We start from the raw sequence: 15591 nt of genomic DNA on the forward strand, positions 1-15591 counted from the left end.
GAAAGTGCCTGCAAAATCTCTGCTCTCTAAAACTCAGTTTTCTTAGCAGCCAAGTGCAGAGATGTTCAAAATATTTAAAGAATGTCAGATTCTATATGTATATCAAATCAAGTTTATGAATTACTCCATTTATCTTATTCATTGTTTGTGTGTAACAGAACTGTCTAGACCTTTCCAATAATTTGTACTCTATGTAATTACTATAAATAAACCTGCCGTATACAGATTTTATGTGGTTATTTTCTTCACAAACTGTGCCTCTTATTATAGTACCCCTTCTTTCTTTTTTAATACTTTTAACCTTAAATTCTATCTTATTTAATAAATGTTGTCATTCATATTTTGCTATTTTTTTTTGTTTGCATTTGCCTGATATCTTTATGCTCCTCATTTTACAAATAACTCTTCTTCATAACTTGGTCTTATTTTTCTAGTAATATAATTTAGCTGGCTTATGTTTTTTAGTGTAGTCTGATATTAACTGTCTTTCAATGGGAGCATTTAGTCCATATACACTCAATGTAGTAATTGATGTGCTTAATGGTATATTTTTCAGTTACTTTATATTCTTATTTTATATTATTGTTTCCTCATTCCCTTCTCTATTTTGTTTCATCAAGTGGCTATGCATTCTATTGTCTCCTTGTTAATATATAAATTCTACGTGCTATTTCATTGCATTAAAGATTATCTTCCCTTTCTATACTCTAATAAACAGATTAATATATGTAAAAGACACTTCCCCTCCACCACCAAGAGATTCTATTCCCCCTTTCCCCTTTTCTTAAATAAATGAGATCTTTAGAATATATTCACTTCCCTCCCTCCTCTTCCTCCTTTCCTCTCATCTCCCACCACCCATTTTCCTCCTTTTACTTTCCAGCTTCCCACCTTCTCTATCTCCCATGTTCCGAAGAGACAGCTTAGTACATTTTAAAATGTTCTAAAGAAATATCCTTTTATTTCAAGAGCCTCAAATTACCTAATATATTTCATATTGCTAGCCACTTATCTCTGTTAGATAAAATTAATACACACACACACTTATATATAAATGCTCATTATTCCTACCATTTTCTTTCCTCTTCATCTTCCTCATCTTAAAGTCTTTGTTCTAGTTCATTTGTTGTTTGCTTATAATCCAGACTGGCATTTTCTCAGAGGGGATATAATCACTACATACAATGAATTATTGCATATTCTTAAATGTATTTCTTTCTCACATTGGCTTGCAAATAACTTTCTGGGCATGCAGATTCTTGAATTATAGTCATTTTCTTTCAGCAGTCTGCAAGTATCATTCCACTATCTTGTAACTTCCAGTGTTACAGATACGCAAATGTGAAGTCCTTATGATACTTTGATATTTTCCCCTTTATAGGAATTTGTTTTTTCTACTTTTGTCTCAATTTTTAGATTTCAGAACTTTTATTAGGATATACTTAAATGTGTCTTTTCTTTCAATCAAGACAATAAATCAGTAAACCCTTTAATCCACAGACTCCAATCTTTCTTAATATCTGATAAATTTTGCTAGTTTGTAAAAATTTTTACTTTGGGAGGCCAAGGCGGGTGGTTCACAAGGTCAGGATATTGAGATTATCCTGGCTAACACGGTGAAACTCCATCTCCACTGAAAATACAAAAAGCCAAGCATGGTGGCATGCACCTGTAGTCTCAGCTACTCGGGAGGCTGAAGTAGGAGAATAGCTTGAAGCTGGAAGGCCGAGGTTGCAGTGAGCTGAGATCATGCCACCGCACTCCAGCCTGGGTGATAGAGCGAGACTCCATCTCAAAACTAAATAAATAAACAAAATTTTACCTCTTCATTATCTATACTAATTTTTCCCACTGTAATTCCTATTATTCACATTTTGATGTCTAGATCTATCCTCCAAATCTCATCTTTTTTATTCAATATTTCACCATGGGCTTTTTTATATGCTTGGATACATTTCTTGCATTTGGTCTTTTCATTCACTAACTCATGTTTCAACAGTGACTATGCTCTCCCACAAATCCTGAGTTGTTCAAATGAGATATATTTAATATCTGAAATTATTTTCTGTTCTTCGAATTTTCTTAAGTGCTCCCAATTTTTGTTTTCAAATTCAGTTTTCATGTTGTTGCCAGTAGTCCTAGTTATCTGGAGTTTGTACTCTGATCTTTCTCTCTCACTTGCTATGGCTCTTCTTAAACGAATTGCTATTTTTCGCTAACTCAATGGAGCTCAGATCTGATTGCCAGATTATCCTAAATGGCAGAAATATCACAGGTGGTGAAAAGCAAAGGTAAATAGCCTGTCAGTTCCCTGCAAAGGCACATGGAGAAACAGCTCTGTTGTCCTATCTTTATTTCTTTTTAGCCTCAAAAGACAGAGAGGACTCCACCAGGACATTCAGCTACTTTAGCTTTTTAGCTAGTTGGAGACACTTTGGTACTTAAAATGGGTAAATACTGATCTTCTCCTACAGGAGTTCACAAACCTCTAAAGCCCAAGTTCCTCCTCCCAATATCTGTTGCTTTCTCATATTTACCCATGGACTCCAGCACCATTCTCCAGTTGCTTGCCCAACTGAAGGCAGAAAAGTTTCAAAGCAGTGTTTCTCTGTCCAAGGTGTCAGGACAGTTGTTTATAGGTCACAGCAGCCATTTGCTTCAGAAGGGCAGGCAGCTTGGAATTGGAAGAAGATAACCATATACAGCTACTTTGTTTTCAAAGTCTTTAATTTTTAAAAAAACCTGGAGTGGAGTAGGGTATGTGGGTGTGACGTATGTCTGGACTGCATTATACTTATTCCTAAGAATCAATAGTTTCCTCAGAAAGCATATTCCTGAATATATAAAATGACAATATGGTCTTCTGCATGCTCTTAGATAGAGATCATGAAATACACTCCAGCTATTAATCACTTTAAGTAAGCTTTAATGCAATCCCAGTTTTAATTATTCCAGGACTTAATTATCTTTTGTTTTGAAAACAACTTCAAATCAATTTGCTGTAGTTTCAGTTAGAAAGACAAATTATGACTTTAGCCAATCACGTTTCCCAATGTCTAACAAGTTTTATAAATACGAAAAAGTATGTCAGTTATTTATACAGGAATTACATATGTCCCACATATGGTTTACATGATTTTACCCTCTGTATTGTTCACAACCCAATTACCTTTTTTGCTTTGTAGAAGAGCTAAGTAATTATATCATATTATCACTAATATTACAGGGTTTAACTGGATGAGACTTCTAAATAACTCAGAATATTAGGTAAAATAATTAAAACTATTTTTTAATTGTGTGAAATTTTATGAACATTCCTTAAGAATTAGAAAGCTCATATAAAAAGTTCAAAATCTCAATTGCAATCTATGAATTACAAAGCATACTGTGCTTTGTTTGTCCCCCTATCCAGATAGGAATCATATAGGATATGAAATATGGGTTTCATCCTTAAATCAGCAGATAATATAATTCTGTGTACTCTATTCAACACAATATCCTGAATTGATTGTAGTAGATTTGCTTTACCACTGATGGGAGATACCTGACATATTTCTTTTCTGAATCACAGTAAATGTAATTTTATTGGAACTTCTGCCATGATAGAATTTCATTAAGTACCTAAAAGGATAGAAAACTGTGAGCATGCACAAACACATTGGGTCTTGGAAAAGTACAGGGAAAGTCTATAATGGGTAATAACAATTTTAACAATGCTAAATTTGAACTCCAATAAGTAAATGGATAGCCTAGTAAGGAAAAAATAATTTTCCTAGGATAAGTACAAAAAAGCCTGATCAACAATTTATTGAATTCCTCCTGTGTGCCAGATATTAGGCTAAGCACTAAGGCTATAAAGATAAATAAAGCATAGTACCTGTCATTAAGGAACTGCAGTTAAGTGTACTAGAATTCTAAATGTTACCTTTCCTAAGTGATGAAGATCAAAGAATTTAAGTTATAAGTTAAACTGCATATAAAACATCACACTGAATCAAATTCACTTTACCCCAGATGTGCCCATTTTTGCATAATAAAACTCATCATTACACATATAAGACAGAAACAGAGTTATGCATACCCCAAAGGACAGAAACCACCATTTATTTGGCTCTTACACACTTTGGTAATTCACTTAACAACAAATGTTGAGACTGTAAGGTAGAATATTTGAATCAGAAGAACCTAGAATTTTGTTCATTTTTCCCATACTGCTTTTCATAGCATACCCCTTTAACATAGTATTGCCTTGTTCTCAATCCCTTTCTAAAACAATAAAGATTATTAAAAGCATGAGTGTTCAAAAGTATTTCTCTGAGGATCAGATATATAAAGGACAGTGAGATACAAACAACATAGCTGTTAAGAACACTAGGTACCACAGGCTATCAAAATTACAAGAACAATAGAGTACCACTGATGATGAACTTGAGGAGAAAGGTGCCATGCACAAACTGAATGCTGATAATTTTTCTAAGTTTAAAATACATTTTTCAGTGATGTATCCATTTGAATTATATAAAATGATTATTATACTATACTTCTTAATGTACTAGAAATAAGAGAATAAAGAAAATATCAGATATTCTCATAAGGAACAGTAAAGACACATAAGGGATGGATAGCAATTTCACTATTCTTTGACTGCATTAGGATGATACAGCTCATATATGTAATATAGCTTAACAATGAATATTATCTTTTGAAAACTTTTTAAGTTTTTAATACCTTGTATACAAAGGGTATATGAGTATGTATGTATACATGACACATGTACTTGGTTGGCGGTCATTTAAATTATTTGAAATAAAAATTTACTTTAAAGGTTACTATAATTCCTTTTAATTCATGCATGCTGACTATACTAAATACAATACAAAGTCATGTGCACTGACTTTACTTGAACTGATTTGAGACTACTACTCTGATAGAAATGCATTTATACTATCACATAAAATTAAATCTTTCTTTCAGTACAGTGACAAATCAAGGAAAAGTTAAAGTACATAATAAAAGTCTAGACTGTATTCCATTCAAAGCATAGTAGAGGCTGTTTTAAAATTCCATGAATACGGGAAGGAGGAGACAAAGGCTAAATTCCATAATAAATAAAATAAAATTAAGGTTATATAATATTTTACCCCTCATATCCATCACATCCTCAAGAAAGTTAACAGATGTGTTCTTGTTTTTGAAAATTGGACAGCAAACAACAATGTAGATTATAAATGCTCCTAGAACAGTGATTTCCAAATTGGGTGGCACACAGTAGGCATTCAATAAATGGCTTACCACATAGACCGTGCTAAATTGCAAATCTTTGTCATGCACTTAAACTTACTGCCTAATTCTAGATTAGGATTGATGATCATGTTTTTGTGCCTAAAGCATAGCAGTCTTTGTATTCCAAACTCTCAGTGACACATATGTAAGCCAGCTATTGGTTTCTGAAACAAATGTTCAGGGCACAAAGAACAAACAAACACAAAAGCCTTCCAAAGTCATAGGATCTGCTACCCTTTGAATATATTGTTTCTGGTCTCTTTCACCCCTATTTCTGTATGATACCTGGTTCTCGGTTATTCAGTTGGGTTTAATTTAGTTTTCCTTTTTGACCTCTACCTTCCCAGAATTTCCAGTAATGCTTCCTTTGTCCTGCTCCTACCCATGATTTCCAAGGCCTGCTTTAACATGGTACCCAGCTCCACTGTTGCAAACAGAACTGAATCAGGCACCAGTTAAAGTTCATTCACTGTACAACCTTTAGACAAATTCTCTATCATCATTTTTAATTCTAGATTGAAGAGTTATATTTTAAAAAGACTATCAGAGCAACCATTGTTCCTACTTACAACTCTTTCACCTTGCACCCTTCTCTAGACCCTTCTCCAAATCTATGCCTTTCTGAAATAAAATTGCCATTATTAATCTGGGCAGGCACTGAGTTAAAATGGTCCCAGAATAGAGGTCTGATGCGGTGGTGATTAAGAGCTTAGGTTCTCCAGAGCTGTACTTGAGTTTAATTTCCCATGTGTTTTATACTTAGCTGTGTGACTTTGAACAAGATACTTACCCTTTCTGGGCCTGCGCATATCTTTAAAATTGGGATAATAAAGGTACCTGTCTCATGGGATTGTGGAATTAACTGAAAAAATGCAGATACAACCAATGACTGCAACAAAGTAAGATCTCAGTAAATGTTGGCTACTATTGGTGTTGGTGGTATAATTAGTATTACTGTTTAATACAAGGATAGAATGCATTTAATTTTCACTGTGCTTCCCACTAATAATTTTGCTAGTCTTTTTGGTACTGATGGCTCTAGAAGAGTTACAGTGATTCTTCAATACGTATACTGGGTTTCAGTTAACACTAAAGCCAGCTTCCTTTAAGCACATTTAGAGTATCTTTTCCATTACTTGCATGCATTGAAGCATCCATTCCACCTTTTGTGTACAACAATTTATCTAAAATTCTTACAATTTCTCCTGATTGGCTAGATGTTTAGTAAGCTAAAATAGCATTATCTAACAAATTAGAGAGTATATTTTGGCTAGGAGGTGACTTATAAAATATTATATGATCAGTACCAAGAACCTCTGGAGCTGTGGGTGGATATGAGGAAATGAGAGGATACAGGACAGCATAGCTTCCTGTAAATTGCTATTTCCATCTGTGAATAGGTAATGTTAGATAGCTTTAAGCCTCTCACTACCATTCATGCTAGCAAAAAGGATGAGTCAATTAAACAGAAACTGAGAGTGAAATTTAAAATGAGAACTTTGAGTTTATCATTAAAGATCAAGTAGACACATATAAATTGTATATAGTTGTTTCTTTCAAGAAACAACTGTTATCTATAACATGACAATATTTGCAAAGTATATTCTAACAGATTATTTCTGCTGTGAAACATCAAAATAGCCAAATTTCTTTGCCTACCTTATCTTCCTTCCTATGTAAATCTATCTGTGCACGGATATAATATAGGATCAAAAACTAAATGCAGTAGTTAAAAATTACCAATTTTATAAGATCTGCATGAGGTGGTTCCTGATTACTCAACGTATACCTATTTTTTGCTTAGAGAAGAGAATCACAAAACCAAATTTATCTTTTATCTTTGAATAAATGTATCTAGCTATAGATTTTATAGAAATAGAAAATGTGAGTTGATTCATTCTGTTGTTACCTGCATCCTCAATTTAACAACTTTATGCTGCATGAAATGCAGAGCCAAGTTTACAAATTCTCTTACCAATATACTTTTCTGAGTTAAGATGAGTTGGCAAAGTATTTATGTAAACTAATAGATTTATTATACTTACCCACTATGAAAGATTGTAAGTACTTAATATCATATATCTATACCTTACTAGTGTGCTGTTAAAAAGCAAGTATCATTAAAATTAAACTTTTATGAAAGACTAAAAGTGGAAAGCAAAGTCAGGTATTTTACATATACTCTTTCTAGGTGTCCTAAGCATCAGTTTCAGTAACATTACCAGAAGCTAAAATAACAATTCAATTGTTGAAGGAAACAAATTCAGATTATTAGAACTGAAAATGACCCTAAAAATGAAAACTCTTAAGGTGCTAAGGTGGAGATCCACATAGATTATGCAACATGCCACGGATCATATAACTAATTACTGGCAGCAGTAGACCTAGAACAACCTCTACTAACTCCACATCTGAGATTTTTGACAATGTATAATAAAGTAAGAGTTAAATTTAATATATGAGATTGAAAAGGTAGATATTGTCCCCAAGTGAAAAATCTTTGGATGTAATTACTTCTACTTACTTAATTTTATATTCCTAAGACAACACATTTAAAATACCATAAAATTGTAAAAACTGGTTAGAAGTAATGAAAACTACAAACGAAATTTATGCTTTATCTTAAATCAAAACCATGGAAAAGGCTTTATATATTCAAGTCTTGTATTTCAAACATTTTCTTATGTCCAAAGGAAGCCAGAGATTTATTGAAAAATGTGTGTGAGTGAGAGAGAGTGTGTATGTGTGTGTGGTGGTGGTAGGAGTTTTGTTTTGTTTTGTTTTGTATATTGCTAGAGATTGTTCTATTAATAGTTTCCTTTTGCAATGATAATCTGTGTTCCAAAATGAGGGCACACTAAAATGAATTTGTTATAATTTATAAAGCAGTGAAATACAAATAAATTTCTACAAACTTACTAGTGACAGTAAGAAAATGGGTACCAAGAGTTTCAAAACTAAAAATCAAAATCTTCTTAACATTATGTTGAATTAGAACATCTTTTTAAAAGCCAAAAGTAATTGAAAAGAGATTAAATTGGTACACTCAACTCCCTAAACTGTGTGTATATTTTTCTTAAAGTGCATATCCACGAGCTGACAGTAAAGACAGGCTGGCTGCTTTGTTTGACTATAGTTCTGTTTACTTCATACTGTCAAGAATGGATTTTGACACAGTATTAATACTGCTATTTTTATTGATATAATTAGCACTGCTATAAATAATTTCTTGGGCTGCCATATGTAAGTATATCATTACAATCAGCAGTATTTAGTGCTTCTTTTTCTTATATGACACCTTGAAAATAGACTGTTGGCCCAAAGAACAAAAGTGACCTCATGATACGGGATTCACTGAAAAAAACATTGCCCTGTCAATAGAAACTACTGTTTTGTGTATGACTTCACTAAACAAACTAGTTTATATTTGTTTGAAACTAAAGTTTCTCACCAATCTGCTGTTTCAATTTCACATCACACCATATTGTACCTAAAACAGGCAATCTGGATTCCTGTTGCTACTTTTTCTTCCCCCAAACAGCTCAGGAATGGGTTTGAAATACAAGGCTTGAATATATAAAGCAAAATAATTAAGACACCCAAAATTTAGAATGGGTGGGTGAAAACAAGTACACTTGAAACCATTTGTGTAACTACTAGTGGGTGGCCCACTGTGAGTTTTTGATTATATGAAAGCAAAATCAAACATATTTTATCTTGCCTCTAGATCACATCAGCTGTGACAATAACCTTATCTGGACCTTGAATAGTTTGTTCATAAAACAAAGTAGGGTGATTGACCCAGTGCATATTCAATACAGAGTATGAAGGCCAAAAGGAAATGACAATACAATTCAAAACAAGTTTGTGGAAATTTTAGACTAGTATATTAAAACCTTTCTTTGTCTCTATCACTTGACAGATGGTTAGTCTTCACACAGCCTAGTATCGCTGGCAAAGAAATGACTGTGTCTAGCCAATAACACCCCAAATTTTGACTTAAAATGCACTGTACACTTGCTTAGACTTACCTTACAAATATGAATATTAATAAACTTAGTCATGCTTACTTTATTACTATAAAAATTTGACAGATGTCAAGATTTCATCTTCTGCCGTTATGAATACCTTCTTGAAACTCAACTATCTTAGGTAGATGTAAGGTTCTATGAACTCTGCACTTCAGATTTCATTCATTTTACAGGTTGGCTGGTAATCATGCTTAAAAAAAATACTTCCAAAATAACATTTCATCCCAAAAATATAATAAAATTTATAGAAATTTAATTAGCTTGTGTTTCTATGCTATCCACAGTAAAGTTTTGGTAACAAAGTGGCTTAAACAAAATCACCAGGGAACCCTGAATACACTCCATGTCAAGGACCACAAGGCAGGACTGGAATTATTTATCCAGTATTGATATATCTTTATTCAAAAACTGCTCATTTATAAATATATACTCACACACATATGCAAACACACATTGATCAACCATCCTTACCAGAAAACAGGAAACGGTCTTACTTTTTAACATTCTATTCGCCATTCTTCCATTTTGCTCTCTAAAAAAATTCAACTGAGGTTGGCGCCGTGGCTCATGCCTGTAATCCCAGCTCTTTGGAAGGCCAAGGCGGGCAGATCACGAGGTCAGGAGATGAAGACCATCCTGGCCAACATGGTGAAACCCCATCTCTACTAAAAATACAAAAAAAAAATAGCAGGGCGTGGCTGCGCGTGCCTGTAGTCCCAGCTACTCAGGAAGCTGAGGCAGGAGAATTGCTTGAATCTGGGAGGCGGAGGCTGCAGTGAGCCAAGATTGTACCACTGCACTCCAGCCTGGTGACAGAGCAAGACTCCAACAACAACAACAAAAAAATCAACTGAAACAATGTATTCCATTAGTTATAAAGTCTGTTTCCTCCTAAATCTTCCTATTTATAGCTTTCAGATGCTAGTAAGTCTGTATACAAATAGCCAGAGGCAATCACAAACTGCTCTAAAGTGCATTAATATGTACCCTTTCTGGAAGAGGCTGATTATGTTCCAAATTAGCATAAATAAAGATCTAATGTAGGTATAGTGCAATAAACCCTCAGCAGAGGATGGGAGGACTGGTGGAGGGAGAATTGTATTAAAAAAAAGTTATTCCACTTAAGAAGTAAACTTGTATTTGGCTAACAAAGTAAGACTCACCATGACAGAGGGGAAAAAAAATTAAAAAGAAGAACTGTTATTTGAGAACTATGAACTAGATTTTGGAAAGGTGAGACACCCACTACTTGAAGTCACAAACTCAGCATTAAATCATATATTCATTTAACCAGGTACCAACTTTCCTTCTGTTAGAAACCCAGGATTTTTACACCTACAGACTAAATGATTAAAGTATTGCTAAAATCTTCTGTAATGTTCCTCTTGCATTGCAAATAAGTCTATTAAAGCAGAAAAGTGCCAATCAAATGCTTTTGAAAAAATGGTTTAAATAACAAAGCATTTTTTGCAGGTCTCTCTTCTTGTCTTTAATGTCGCCTATAAACTAATTACAACAAATTTTCACCTTCTCTTGATAAAATCACAACTGAAACTAGGCATGGTGGCATGCACCTGTAGTCCCAGCTACTGGGAGGCTGAGGCAGGAGGGTGGATCACTTGAGCCCAGGAGTTAAAGTACAGCCTGGGCAATAAAAGAAGATTCCCATCTCAAAAAACTAAAAAGAAACCCAGAACTGAAAAAGATTTTTCAGATAGTTTCCTAAAAATATACCCTAACCAAAAACTAACAAGATATTCTAGCTTTTGTTTTACCACATTTTGCTAACAAGGTAATACTATGTAGGAATTTTATAGTAAATTTCAAGACACAAGATTTTTTTTAATATAAAGCAATATTTTATTTATTTCAAAGACATTATTGAAATCATGAAAAAAAAATCCCTACCTGTTAAAATTACCAACTGAAATATATGGAGAAAGTTTCATGACAGTAACACAAAGTACAAATAAGAAATAAACTAAGATCTTCCTTTCCTATCACTGCCAACTGGTAAACACCTCCTCCTTCTCAAACTTCTGTAAGCTCTCTCAAATTGCAGTTCCTAAAACAAGAAAGCAGCTAGGTTTTAAGTTTCATTCAAAAATCTCCTCCCCTAACAATCTAAAATGCACAAAGTGTATGTGACATTAGAACGTAAGCTCCACAAGGGCAGGCAATTTTCTCTCTTGTTCGTTATTATACTCCAAGTGTGTAGAACAATATGATAAATTTAACCATCCATTTCAGAAAAATATGATTATTTCAGAGACTAAAGCAAAGCACATTAATCTCTACTTCTGTATTCCAAATGTTTTAAAGAAGTCTCTGCTTGCCACTAACTCTCTGAAGTTATTCAGAATAATATGTAATTATTTTAGAAATTATAGATTGCAGGAACTTAGTTTTAGCTTTTATTGCCCTTCTAAAATGACCTAATTATTCAGACTGGCCTTTTTTTCTAGAAAGTCCAATTTACCTAATTATTCAGACTAGCCTTTTTACTAGAAAGTCCAATTTGTCTGAAAAGTCTTTTGAAGACTTTCACTAATGAAACAAAAATAATTCACTTAAAATATTTTTTTCTTAGATTTTCTTCCTATACCAAGTAGTCAAATTCTTATTAACAGGACAACAAGAGGAATTAGATATTTCCGGGTCTCAAAAACTTTCTGATCTAACTATATAAGAAACTGGCATCACATCAACTGGTAGTTCTAAACACCCCCTTCCCCAATTATAGCCCACACATGAAAGTTTCTCTTTCCTCTAGTATTCCATTTAACCTCATATTTTATTTTAGTAGCTAGTCAATGTACACATGACCTATATGTGCATTTTCTTCGTTTTGTAGTAATCTTAAAACACGGGCCTAGCTGGGTAAGCATAAAGACTTCTTCCTGGAAATGGATAAAATTTGACAATTTTTAATCTGATACTTTCTTTAGTTTGTTAAAATTAGGACCTCACCATGACAGGGCATATTGCTGTGGCGGCTGGTAGCCAGCAAACTTGTCACCTGATCTTCATGTGCACAAGGCCTGTATTCCACTGGTCTATAAAATCTGAAATCATAAAACCAAAAATATCCAATTGCCCAACTCACTGAGCAGCTAATACAGTTCTAGAAATCTCACTTTTCTTCTTCTCACCTGTTTACTTCAACACCATGTGTCCCCAAACCTAAGGCCCTCCAAAATTGAGCTCCATAAAAATCACAACCCCAATCTTGAAAATTAAGCCTTGAGTACTGAACATCAGCAATTCTTCAAGGGCAATTCCAAAAGCTTTCCTAGGAGATTACCGGAATGATGGCACAGGAATATCACCATGCACTATGTGTGCAACAACTTTGTTATATTCTAAGAATCACAAAGAACAAAGGCAGGAAAATCAATGTAAACTTTTTTTCTTTCACTAGAAAAATACAGATTCTTCATTTTAAAGCAAAAACGCAGAAAGTAGCCACATCTTGACTAGGCAAACTTACAGCTGACCCTCAGTATCCATGGGAGATTGGTTCTGGAACCTCTCTAGGAAACCAAAATCCACAAATGCTCAAATCCCTTACATAAAATCGTGTAGTATTTGCATTTAACCTAAGCACATTCTCCCATATACTTTAAATCATCTCTAGGTTACTTATAATACCTAATACAAGTAAATGTTATGTATTAATAAATCGTTGTTATACTGTATTGTTTATGGAATTGTGGCAAGAAAAAACGTCTATATATATTCTATTCCATCTATTCCCCCACACCCAAAATATTTGTTGGTTAAATCCACAGATGTAGAACCCAGGGACAGGAAAGGTTGACTGTATGTAACTGGGGGTGGCGGGGGATCTATATAAATATTCCCACAAGATGCAAAGGGTACCTGGGATTGGGAACAGGGGCAGAAATGAAAACAAACCATTATAAACTTAAGGACGACGGGTTATCACTTAAATTTGGTGTCTCTAGCTATATAATTTATGTATAAAATGGTGATTGTGTTTTAAAACTTTGGCAACAAGTTACAACAGTAACATCAGAATCGCGTTCACTTGAAAACACTGGGTGAACGGTCTCTATAATTTTTTTTGCTGAAATTTATACACGGCCACGCAGTGAGAAAACTTGACTTTAGCACCATTTTGGTATTTTTAATAGAAAAAACAGTGGAGATTTTCACATGTCTACAAAGGTAACATGTTCAACTCAGGTTTGGTCAATGCTGATTCTAAGGACAGTACTACACCCGCAAGCTTCCAAACTACTTCCTGATTCATTCAGATTTTTATTGGAGAGCTGTCATCCTGCTACTGACCTCATTCAACCCGGTTCGGAGTGAGAGATCAGAGGATTACCGCGCTAGGTAGCGTAGCTGTACGCCATATTGTGTTTTTCGCTAATGTTTATAGTTTGTGTGCCTAGCATATGTTTGTGCAAGTGTGTTTATCAATAGAACTTTTAGAAAATCCCTGCCTCATGCCTCTTCAGCATCCTTAAAAAGGATAACAGCTGGGGGCGGGGGGTAGGGGGAGGACCCAAAAGCCACACAGACAGGAATGCATTAAACAATGTACGAGAGACGGCATTCGTTTTAAACTTTCAAGAACCTTCCAACCATTTTTATCTCAGGTATCAGAAAGTGTTAACATGTTTTAATGTTTCCAAAGTGGCCCAAAGGAGAAGAGAAAGAAGGAAAGGTGTGTCTTCCCTTCCCAATCCCCCTCCTCTCTAGTCGTAGAAGCGAAGCAGGCGGGGGCCGGGAGCTCCGGCGTCTGGAGAGGCATCCAGCGGCTGTGGGGCCAGGACACCTCCTGCCCCCCAGTTCTCTGAAGACGCTCCAGAGACCGCGAGAGCCACGGCAAGCAGGGGAGGGCGAGGAGGGAGGGGGCAGAAGACAAGCGGGCGCCTCTAGCAGCTCCTGAGCCCCGGCTAGTCCCCCTCAGCTCCTCTTCTTGGAAGCAGCGGCTCCAGGCGCAGGGAGTAGAAAGAAGAAGGCAGAAGACACGTTTCCAGCTGCGGGACGTCCCGCCCGCCCCGCCACCCGCCGACCCTCCCACGCCTCCCTCCCGCCTCCCCGCCGGGTCGGGCGAGGCAGCCTCCGGGCGCTAGGAGGGGCGCCGGGGGAGGGGGCGCGGGCGGGGCCGGGCGCGGGGGCGCGCGCTCTCGGCCAGCTCAGGGCCCGCTGGCTCGCCGCTCTGTAACTCGCTCCCCCAACCCCACCCCGCTCCCCTCCTTCCCAGTCCCGCCGCCCCCCACTCCAGGCGCCTCGCAGACGCCTCATCCCCCTCGGCACGCACACACTCCTCCCTCCCTTCCGCCCGCCCCACAACAAATTAGAGTTTTTGGCGTTACCTCCTCGCGCTCTTTAATCTTCTTTCCTCAACTCCTAAACTTCCCCCCGCCCCTACTTCTTCAGCAGAAGGCATACATTGGACGCCTCACTCCGCGAACCCTCTATCGCTCGCCGCTATAGGATTGCTCTCACGCCACTCTTGGCTTCAGTGAGCCAATGAGAATGGGACGCCCCTCGTGAGGTTGCCGCCCATAAACAAAATACACTCTTCCTTCTTCCCTCCGCCCCCCGTCCCCGCCCCTTTCTTTCTCTTCCCTCATCTCTGTCACCTTCGATTGGGCTAAAAGAGGCCCAATCCGCTATCGCAAACATCCATTGGGACGCGGAAACTTCGCTCAGAGCAGTATTAACAGGCGATTGGTCGACGGTCCTTCCACTTCGCCCATCCCCACACCCCTCTCCCCCCGCGGCACCTTCACCCACTCTGAAGAGGTCAATCGTTTCTCGTTGTTCAATGATCCGGGAGGTGGATGGCTATTGGTTCAGGGAGCCCGTCAGACCGGACTGGAGTGAGCCGTGATTGGTCGACACAGGCGCAATCATGTTCGGTTGCTTACTCCTCCGCTCCTCCCTCCTTTTTCCTCCACGCCCCCGCCCCTCCACCTCCCTACTGCTTTTACTTTCTACGCATTTCTATTTCCTCCTTTATTTATTTATTTGTGATAAACTTAAATGACCCGGCGATGGAGGCGGTACTCTAGGAGAAGGCTGAGGATGACGAGCGGCGGCCCGGGGCCAATTGCCGAGAGGGCTGCGGGGTGAGGGGCAGCGGCGGTGGCCAGTGAGAGGCAGGTGTCTGGAGCGCGCCGGGCCTATGGAGCCGGGATGCCCCAGCGGAGGCGGCGGTTACCCGCTGTCTGGCGCGGCGAGCCGCGCGGGGGGAGCCGCGGGAGCGGAGAGGGGGTGTCGCTGTCGTGGACGGCTG

At 37.2% G+C, this 15591-nt stretch overlaps 1 protein-coding gene across 8 annotated transcripts in view; it reads right to left on the reverse strand.

Annotated features, from left to right (window-relative positions):
• Positions 1-14826, reverse strand: part of ZBTB20 (zinc finger and BTB domain containing 20) — an 816756-nt gene extending 801930 nt beyond the window's left edge. For 4 of the 8 annotated variants that reach the window (XM_021932980.2, XM_021932880.2, XM_021932915.2 and 1 more), the window contains exon 1: positions 14666-14826. The gene's annotated coding sequence lies outside the window, so the exon portion shown is untranslated. Of the gene's footprint in view, positions 1-12284; positions 14350-14665 lie in introns of those variants that run through there. The other 4 variants (XM_021932881.2, XM_021932908.2, XM_021932932.2 and 1 more) reach the window with 2 other exon arrangements.
• Between the last annotated feature and the right edge of the window lie 765 nt (positions 14827-15591).

The sequence above is a fragment of the Papio anubis genome, chromosome 2 (genome assembly GCF_008728515.1).
Source record: "Papio anubis isolate 15944 chromosome 2, Panubis1.0, whole genome shotgun sequence".
Classification (NCBI taxonomy): domain Eukaryota; kingdom Metazoa; phylum Chordata; class Mammalia; order Primates; family Cercopithecidae; genus Papio; species Papio anubis.